Raw genomic sequence first — 10,024 nt, forward strand, 5'->3', positions numbered from 1 at the left:
GGCTCATGTGATTAGAGAGGTTGAAAAGTCATACCATTTGCAGTTCACACACTGGGGACCCAAGAAGTCTATTGGTATAAATTCCAACCTGAGTCTAAAGGCCTATGAACCAGGAGTGATGATGATCTAAGTTTCAGAGGGCAGGAGAAGATTGATGGCTCAGCTTTAACATTCAGGCAGAGAGACAGAATTTGCCATTGCTCCATTTTCTTCTACTCAGACCCTTGATGGGTTGCATGATGTCCACCCACATTAAGGGAGGGCACTCTGTTTTATTCAGTCCATCAGTTTAAATGCTAATCTCTTCCAGAAACACTCTCACAGACACAGCCAAAAACAATGTTTAACCAGATATCTGGCCATCCTGTGGTTCAGTCAAGTTGACACATAAGATTAACCATCACAGGCACCGAATCTAACTTTAGAAGATCTGATTTGAAGTCCTGACTGTATCACTACTTATGTCCTTAAGCTTACATTGCTTCATCTGAAAAATGAAAGTAATAACTAGCCACTCACTGGGTGATAAAGTAAGTGGTTAGAAATACATGCAAACGTGCCTTGTAAATTTTCAAACACTCTAGAAATATAAGGTACTGTTACTTCTGTTTTTTATTAGTGCTATCCAGGAAGCTATCAAGGCCAGAAAAGTATAAATTTAAGACAAAGTTTAAATTTGTCTTAAATTTATAATTTGTCAGGAATTCCCTGGCAGTTCAGTGGTAAGAACTCCTTGCTTTCACTGCTGAGGGCCTGGGTTCAGTGCCTGGTCACAGAACTAAGATCCTAGAAACCAAATGGTGTGGCCAAAAAAAAAACAAAACAAAAGGCAAAACCTTTGTCAAAGTGATTTCACTGCAGGAAACAACATAAACAAGCTTAAAGAGCTATCTATGCTTTTGGATATATTTCTAGATAAAATATTACCAAAAAATATTAAAAGAAAGCCTGTACTAAAGGGGTTATGCAAAACAGGATCCATTCAATAAGGATTCATACAGATAGGCAAACCCAGCAATGCCTGAACTGTTATCCAAGCAAACTGTCTCAAAAATTAAAATAAGCAGTTGGAGTTACTACCTCAATACCAGGACAAGTAAATGTCGTAGGAGTACTAATCCTGGAGCACCTATATGTTCTTTTTTATTTTTTATTTTTTTTATTTTTAAACTTTACTATATTGTATTGGTTTTGCCAAATATCAAAATGAATCCGCCACAGATATACATGTGTTCCCCATCCTGAACCCTCCTCCCTCCTCTCTCCCCATACCATCCCTCTGGGTCGTCCCAGTGCACCAGCCCCAAGCATCCAGTGTCGTGCATCAAATCTGGACTGGTGACTCGTTTCATATATGATATTATACGTATTTCAATGCCATTCTCCCAAATCAACCCACCCTCTCCCTCTCCCACAGAGTCCAAAAGACTGTTCTATACATCAGTGTCTCTTTTGCTGTCTCATATACAGGGTTATTGTTACCATCTTTCTAAATTCCATATATATGTGTTAGTATACTGTATTGGTGTTTTTCTTTCTGGCTTACTTCACTCTGTATAATAGGCTCCAGTTTCATCCACCTCATTAGAACTGATTCAAATGTATTCTTTTTAATGGCTGAGTAATACTCCATTGTGTATATGTACCACAGCTTTCTTATCCATTCATCTGCTGACGGACATCTAGGTTACTTCCATGTCCTGGCTATTATAAACAGTGCTGCGATGAACACTGGGGTACACGTGTCTCTTTCAATTCTGGTTTCCTCAGTGTGTATGCCCAGCAGTGGGATTGCTGGATCATAAGGCAGTTCTATTTCCAGTTCTTTGCTATATACCTGTGAATACTCAGTTAAACAAATAATTTATTGAGAAAATGGAATAAGCCATTGCTTATGTCAGTGACAGAAAAGACATCCACAGAAAAAGAAAGAATAGTGATGGAAATGAGCATACAGAATAGTTCCTCCTTTAAAAGCTGTGTGGACTTAGGCTTCCCAAATCCCAGACCTGTCATTCTCCTAGCTACTATCATTCCTTACACCAAAGCTGTCAGGTTTCTGAAGAACAGAAAATCTTCCATTGTGCTCTCTGGATACTGAGTGCACTGAGAGAGACACAACTTAACTATTCTACCTGAGTCTTGATTCTTTCTTCCCTAACAGAGCTAGCTTCTACTGGGAATGCTCTTACACAGCAATGATGAGAAAGGAGAGTTGGAGAAAAAGATTATCACAAATTTGAACTAAGGGTAAAATAGTGAAAATAAATAACAAAATCTAGGTTAGAAACAATTTCCCTGGGTGAGAATTTTTTCTCCCAAATCTTAAGTTGGTTAAGACTCTACCAGTTTATCAGTCATTTAGGCTCAAGAATATGATCATCTTTGATCATCTTTGCTTCCTTTATCCCCAAAAGTTACTAACTGCCAAACCTTATTATTTATAAGCACCTCTTTTCTCTTTCTTTTTAGCCCCTCTTTTAACATTCTAGTTTGTTTCCAAATTATTTTTATGAAATCATTACAATAGCATCCCAGCTGAGCTAGGCCCCCATATCAAAGCTTTCTCATACTCTAATTTGTGCAGCACTAGATCCAACCAGTCCATCTTAAAGGAGATCAGTCCTGGGTGTTCATTGGAAGGACTAATGTTGAAGCTGAAACTCCAATACTTTGGCCACCTGATGCAAAGAGCTGACTCATTTGAAAAGCCCCTGCTGCTGGGAAAGATTGAGGGCAGGAGAAGGGGACGACAGAGGATGAGATGGTTGGATGGCATCACTGACTCAATGGACATGGATTTGGGTGGACTCCGGGAGTTGGTGATGGACAGGGAGCCCTGGTGTGCTGTGGTTCATGGGGTTGCAAAGAGTCGGACACAACTGAGCGACTGAAGTGAGTGAGTGAGTGACCCAATGTATCTCCCCTGTTCACATCACTTTTCAAAGCAAAATCCTTCAGTGGCTCAACAACACATACAAAATCAAGTCCAAACTTCCTAGGTTAAAAATTAAAAGTCTGAAAATTCCAAGTGTTTGAGAGTTGTGATGCAATAGGAATACACAGATACTGCTGGTGGAAGTAAATAGGTAGGCTGTTTTAGAAAGCTGATTCTCAGAATCTAGTAAAATAGTATATGCACATGCTGTAACCCCCAAATTCCACACAAACAACAGTCATTATGATAAATAAATTGTGGTGTGAATATCCATATACTGGAATACTTATTTAAAAAAACACAAACTACAAATACATTCAACTGTGTGTATAATCTCATCAATAATACTGAATAAAAGGACTTAGACACAAAATAATAGATACTATCAAATGACATTTCTATAGAATTCAAAAACATGTAGCATTAGCCTGTGGTGTTAGAAGTCAGTAATGTCTCCTTTAGGGAGAAAGAAAGGCACAGCATTTGAGAAGGGGCATAAATGGGTCTTTCCGTGTGTTGATAATGTTCTATTTTTGAGATCTGGTTTCTCTGGTGTGTTAACTTTGTAATAATCCACTAAGATGTATATTTATGTTTTATTCATTCCTCTGTACTTTTTAAAAAAAATATACATTCCTAGCTTTGCTCTCAAGGTTGGCCACAATCTTCTCCCCATCTGTTTCTCTAATCTCACTGTGTCTCAAACTGCCTCGCTAAATGGTATGCTTCAAATATATCTTAGTCATTTCAGGCCACTATATAAATTATCATAGACTGGATGGCTTAAATAACATTTATTTCTCACAGTATGGAGGCTGGAAAGTACCTGCAGTTTTGATGTCTGGTGAGGGCTCGCTTCCCGGTTTGCAGATGGCCATCTTTTTACTGTGTCTTCACATGATGGAAAGCAAAGAAAGGAGGAAACCACTTTTATATCTCTTTTTTAAAAGAACACTAATCCCTTAAAAAGACTTCACCCAAGGAGGGGACATATGTACACCTATGGCTGATTCATGTTGATGTTTGACAGAAAACAACAAAATTCTGTAAAACAATTATTCTTCAATTAAAAAATAAATAAATTTTCTAAAAAATACTTTACCCACATAATATAACTACGTCCCAAAGGTCCCATCTCTTGATGCGCTCTCATTAAGGATCAGGGTTTCAACATATAATTTTAAGATAAGGCCAGTAAAAAAAAAAATCTAATCCATAACAAACTACACAAATGTATTCACTCATCCCAGAAGAGGTTCTATTATTATTCTTTTTTTTGAATTTAAATTTATTTATTTTAATTGGAGGCTAATTACTTTACAATACTGTATTGGTTTTGCCATACATCAACATGAATCCGCCACGGGTGTACACGTGCTCCCCATCCTGATCCCCCCTCCCACCTCCTTCCCTGTACCATCCCTCTGGGTCATCCCAGTGCACCAGCCCCAAGCATCCTGTATCCTGCTTCTAACCTGGACTGGAGATTCGTTTCTTATATGATATTACACATGTTTCAATGCCATTCTCCCAAATCATCCCACCTTCTCCCTCTCCCACAGAGTCCAAAAGACTGTTCTATACATCTGGGTCTCTTTTGATGTCTCGCATACAGGGTTATCGTTACTATCTTTCTAAATTCCTTGTTATTTTGCCAATGCTGTTTCTCACCAGGAATTATCTTTTATATCTCTTCATATCAAAATCCTATCTGCATTGGCATAAAAACAGATGTGCACGCATGCTCAGTCATGTCCAATTCTTTGCTACCCCTTGGACCGTAGCCCTCCAGTCTCTGCTGTCCATGGAATTTTCCAGGCAAGAATTCTGGAATGGGTTGCCATTTCCTACTTCAGGGTAAAAACAGACACACAGACCAGATGGAAAAGAATAGAAACCCAGAAATAAACCCACACTTATACAGTCAATTTATAACGAAGGAGCCAAGAATATACAATGGGAAAAGGACAGTCTCTTCAATAAATAGTGTTGGGGAAACTTCATAGCCATATTCAAAAGAATGAGACTATACCACTATTTTACACCATACATAAAAATCAATTCAAAATATATTATCAACTTGAGACCATAAAATTTTACTTACTTACTTTAAAACTTCAGCTTCTTTCAGTAGGACTTCAAACCATAAAACACCTAGAACATAGGGGACATGATTTTTGCACCGGTCTTGGCAAAGATTTTTTTTAAATTTAGTATCAAAAGAAAAGGCAACAAAAGCAAAAATAAGTGGGACTCCATTAAGCTAAAAGGCTTCTGCACAGCAAAGGAAACCATAAACAAAATTTAAAGACTATATATGAAGTGGAAAAAATAACTGCAAATCATTATGTTTGATAAGAGGTTAACATTCTAAATATACGAAGAATAAATATACCTCAACAGCAATAAAACCAAACAATCTGATTAGAAGAACTAAACAGACATTTTTCCAAAGATGATATATAACTGGCCAACGGGTATATGAAAAGGTGCTCAATGTTACTAATCATCAGGGAAACACAGATCAAAGCCACAGTGAGGCATCACCTTATACCTGTTAGAATGGCTACTTTCAAAACATCAAGGGATGACAAATCACAGACGTGGAGAAAAGGAAATCCTTGTATACTGTTGGTGAAAATGTAAAGTGGTGCAGCCCCTATAGAAAAAAGTATACAGATACCTTGAAAATCAAAAATAGAACTATCTTATAAACCAGCAATTCCACTTATATGTCTGAAGGGAAAAAAAATCACTATCTTAGAAATCACAAAACAGTGGAATATTATTCAGCCATGAAAAGAAGGAAATTCTTCCATTTGCAACATGAATGGACATTCAGGGCATTATGCTAAGTGAAATAAGTCAGAGAAAGACTGAATGATCTAACTTATATGTGGAATCTAATATATGGGGGTTTTGCTCAGACTCCAAGCAATTCTCAGACGCAGGCTAGGTGTTTTATAATTTAACTTAATTCTGACACTTTCTACCCAAATATAATTTTAGATTCCACGAGTTAAGGGATCAATCCCAGAAGACTGTCCTCCACTCCAGGAGCCAATCACAAATCCAGGTTTGTACCTATGCTTCTGATTAACTGGCTATAAATCAGAGGTTTCCATAGTCCCCTCTTTGGGTTCTATTAATTTGCTAAAACAGATCACAGAACTCAGGGAACTAGTTTACTTGCTAGATTGTAGTTTATTACAAAAGATATTAAAGGATATAAATCATAGCCTCACGAAGGGACACGTAGGGTGAAACCCTTAAAATTTCTATTGGGGTTTGAAGCCTGAAATGATGGTATGTAGAAGCATTTTGGTTCAGTAACTGGAAGTTCTCCAAATGTCCTCCTTTGGGGTTTAAAAGAGGCTTCATTATATAGGCATGGTTAATTGAATCATTGGCCACTGGTGATTGATTCAACCTCCAGCCCTTCCTCAGAAATCAGGGGATGGGATTGAAAGTTCCAATCCTTCATTTAGGTTGGTACCCCTAGTAACTATCCCCACCCACATTTTTAGGAGACTTCCAAAAGTCACCTCATTAACATAAACTCAGCTATGGTTGAAAAAGATTTGTTATGGATAAGAAGACACTCATTTCCCCTTTATGGCTCTTAAGTGTTTTCAGGAACTGAGGATAAGACACCAGATATTATAACAAGAGATGTTCCCATTGCTCTTACCACTGAAGAAATTCCAAGGGTTTTGAGAACTGTTAGCCAGGATCATAGACAAAAGCCAAATATGTATGAGAAATACATCTGAATGACCAGTTTTGTATTTCCTACGAATCACCTCCAACTCCAAAAGAGGACCTAAAATAATCTAGATAGTCTATCCATTTGACCACAGTGCTTGGTACAGAGAAAGACAAGAATTAATAGAGCTGATGGAATAATAACAATTATTAAAATAACAAATATTACCCCATTTAACCCCCAAACACCCCCACTGGGACATCTGCTCTCAAAACGAAGCAGCAGCTTTGAGAGAAAAGAGAAGCTTTGATTGGATTCAGTATGTAAAAATCCGATAACTGTAACTGCCCTATCCATTAGGCTCACAAAGTCAGCCTGAGGATCGAAGCAACCCAGAGGGGGCTCTTGATAATGTAACATGAACTCTGAATCAAGTTACACATGAAGCCAGGCTTACTTGTGAACTTTTCAGTTGCATGAAAACTCACCTGTGGACTTTTCCCTGTTTTGACTTAAGCCAGTTTGAGTTATTGTCACTTGGAACAACAAAATTTATAACTGATATAGAAATTGATACCAAAAGTAGGGTGTTGTCAGAGACAAACACTAGAATGTGGAAGAGACTGAATCCACGTTAAGTACTTGGTAGGAAACAGATCCTTAGTGGACTACGTAAATAGGATCAGAGAAGTGCATGCAATGCAAGTCTAGCTTTTGACATGTTAGGAAATATTAGCTGGGGCTTCTGGGAAAAAGGAGCATTGATGCTTCACATATATTTGATGGTATTGAAATATGTAAGCCACACTATTACCTATAATACAGTCAGAATTTTTCAGTATTTCAAATCTGTCTAGTCCTTCTAGAATTCTTTAGTGGCAACAAAACATGACCAACAAGGTATGATTTACGTTCAGTATGAAAAAAGGAAATCTAAGTAAGTAACCATATGGTCATAGATTATTTAAGTAAAACAACAACTGGTTTTGGTGCTTTCATTCAAAAAAAAAAAAAAAGTAAACAGACATTCCAGGGAGAAGAATTAAGGAAGCAAAAATTTTACTCAATACTTTTAGTGATTAAAATAATTATTTTAAGGAGTAGACTCCAGGGAATTTATAAAAGTCCTTAATTAAACAACACTTCCCCTTTGAAAAGTTGGATTTCAAAATTTAGGCATGGACTTCCCTGGTGGTATGGTGGATAAGAATCTGCCTGCCAATGTAGAATACACCAGTTTGATCCCTGGTCCAGGAAGATTCCACATGCCACGGAGCAACTAAACCTATGTGCCACAACTACTGAGCTGTCGCACCTTGAGCCTGAGCTCTGCGATAAGACAAACCACTCCAATGAAAAGCCTGCACACTGCAACCAAGAGTCCTCCCACTTGCTACAACTAGAGAAAGCCAGTGTACAGTAGTGAAGACACAGAACAGCTAAAAAAATAAAATTAATTAATTTTAAAAATAAAATAAAATTCAGGCACACACACATATATATATGTGTGTGTATATACATACACATGTATGTGTGTATGGGTGTTCACCCATACATATGTATGTGTGTGTGTGTGTATATATATATGTATATGTATATATGTGTGTGTATATATGTATGTGTATATATGTACATATATATACACACACATATATATATATGTGTGTGTATATATATATATATATAGCAAGCAACAGTGATTTTTCCTAAACTCCTCAGTAGTCCTGTATGTATAGTGATAAAGCTGGTCATTTTTATTTGGTGATAAGTGTTTCTTAGTCCTAGGGCATTATAATCACATGCATACATGCTAAGTCACTTCAGTTGTGTCCAACTCTTTGTGATGCTATGTACTGTAACCCTCCAGACTCCTCTGTCCATAGGATTCTCCAGGCAAGAATACTGGAGTGGGTTACCATGCCCTCCTCCAGGGGATCTTCCTGATCCAGGAATCAAACCTGTGTTTCCTGTGCCTCCTGCATTGCAGGTGGATTCTTTTACCCCTGAGCCACCAGGGAAGCCCACTTAAAATCACAAACTTTATTATTAAAAAGTTTCAGCTCACCTCAAATACTTTCTGTGCTATTTGGGGAAATTGTCTAGGGGAAAATTCACATAAGAGTAAACCCAATTTAACAGAAAACACGACGAATTGTTGATGAAGTGCTTTATAAGTGCATGCGTTTGGCCCAGAGGAAGCATCGGACTGACTCTGGGAGTGGGAAGCAGAGAAAGATGCAGTACCTCCTTCTCTGCCTGCTTGTGTTGGATAAATGGATCATTTTATTGTCAGGTTGGCTGAGACTGAATGTCAACATTACACAGGAAGGTCCCAAAGGTATGCAGTACAGGGGAGTCTATTCCAGCTTCCTTCACTTGATGCTATTAAATGAGCTCACAGTCTCTGAGATAAAAGTTAGATAAACTGAAGGCCAATAAGTGCCTAGTTTTATAGCAGTAGTTTAAGTTCAAACTCTTAATTTTTTTAAGAGTTTATATATACTTCTATGGAAAAACCTTATCTAAAACAACACTCTAACAGATGAAATTTACCAGAGAAAATAAACAATATTTACTTGTGAATTTCTGGACTGATTGGTAAAGTTCTTTTCCCTTTCAATAAGGATAGCAACAAGTCACTTAGAATGTATGAAAAGTCTAAGCCCTAATAACAAATGGCAATTTAATTTGAAATATCAGAAATACATTCTGTGTTCATTTAGAAAATTTTGACTAGGGTTACATATAAGGAACATTCATCTACTCACTCCACAAAAATTTATTATCTATATTATATGCTAGAAAACCATGGTTCCTGCCTCTGCAAAAATCTGTTTAGCATAGGAGAAATTTTTGTTGCTCTAAATACCTGTGATTATCATGTGTTCAATAGGTACCACACTTTAAGAAGAACATGATTAAATAATAAACATTCTTATTTAGTAATATTTAGTAATATAATATAATTTTGGGCTTCCCAGGTGGCTCAGAGGTTAAAGCGTCTGCCTCCAATGCGGGAGACCCGGGTTCGATCCCTGGGTCGGGAAGACCCCCTGGAGAAGGAAATGGTAACCCACTCCAGTATTCTTGCCTGGAGAATCCCATGGATGGAGAAGCCTGGTAGGCTACAGTCCACAGGGTCGCAAAGAGTCAGACACAACTGAGTGACTTCACCTTCACCTTCACCTTCAATATAATTTCAAAAAAGTTCATATATGTAATCAATGATCGTATCCAGTATGTTTACCGACTGGTACAGCGAGGTCCCAACAAACCAAAATGTAGGTAGAACAGGATTGATTTTGGAAGAAATCTGTGGTATACACAATCCTAGCCATTATGTTCACTTGTATGTGTGGTTTGCAAGTTTCCACAGAACC

At 37.6% G+C, this 10,024-nt stretch overlaps 1 long non-coding RNA gene and 1 other non-coding gene across 2 annotated transcripts; one reads left to right on the forward strand and one right to left on the reverse strand.

The window, feature by feature from the left end:
* Positions 1 to 3,763: 3,763 nt before the first annotated feature.
* On the reverse strand, positions 3,764 to 5,599 carry LOC138986070 (uncharacterized). Its single transcript, XR_011462963.1, has 4 exons — positions 5,493 to 5,599; positions 5,047 to 5,092; positions 4,610 to 4,788; positions 3,764 to 3,829 (listed from the first exon to the last, which is right to left on the reverse strand). It is a non-coding gene; the product is annotated as an uncharacterized lncRNA (long non-coding RNA).
* Positions 5,600 to 9,619: 4,020 nt separating this feature from the next.
* On the forward strand, positions 9,620 to 9,691 carry TRNAW-CCA (transfer RNA tryptophan (anticodon CCA)). The gene has a single exon. It is a non-coding gene; the product is annotated as a tRNA-Trp (tRNA).
* The last annotated feature ends 333 nt before the right edge of the window (positions 9,692 to 10,024 follow it).

This window comes from Bos mutus, chromosome 3, assembly GCF_027580195.1.
Source record: "Bos mutus isolate GX-2022 chromosome 3, NWIPB_WYAK_1.1, whole genome shotgun sequence".
NCBI classification, from domain to species: Eukaryota; Metazoa; Chordata; class Mammalia; order Artiodactyla; family Bovidae; genus Bos; species Bos mutus.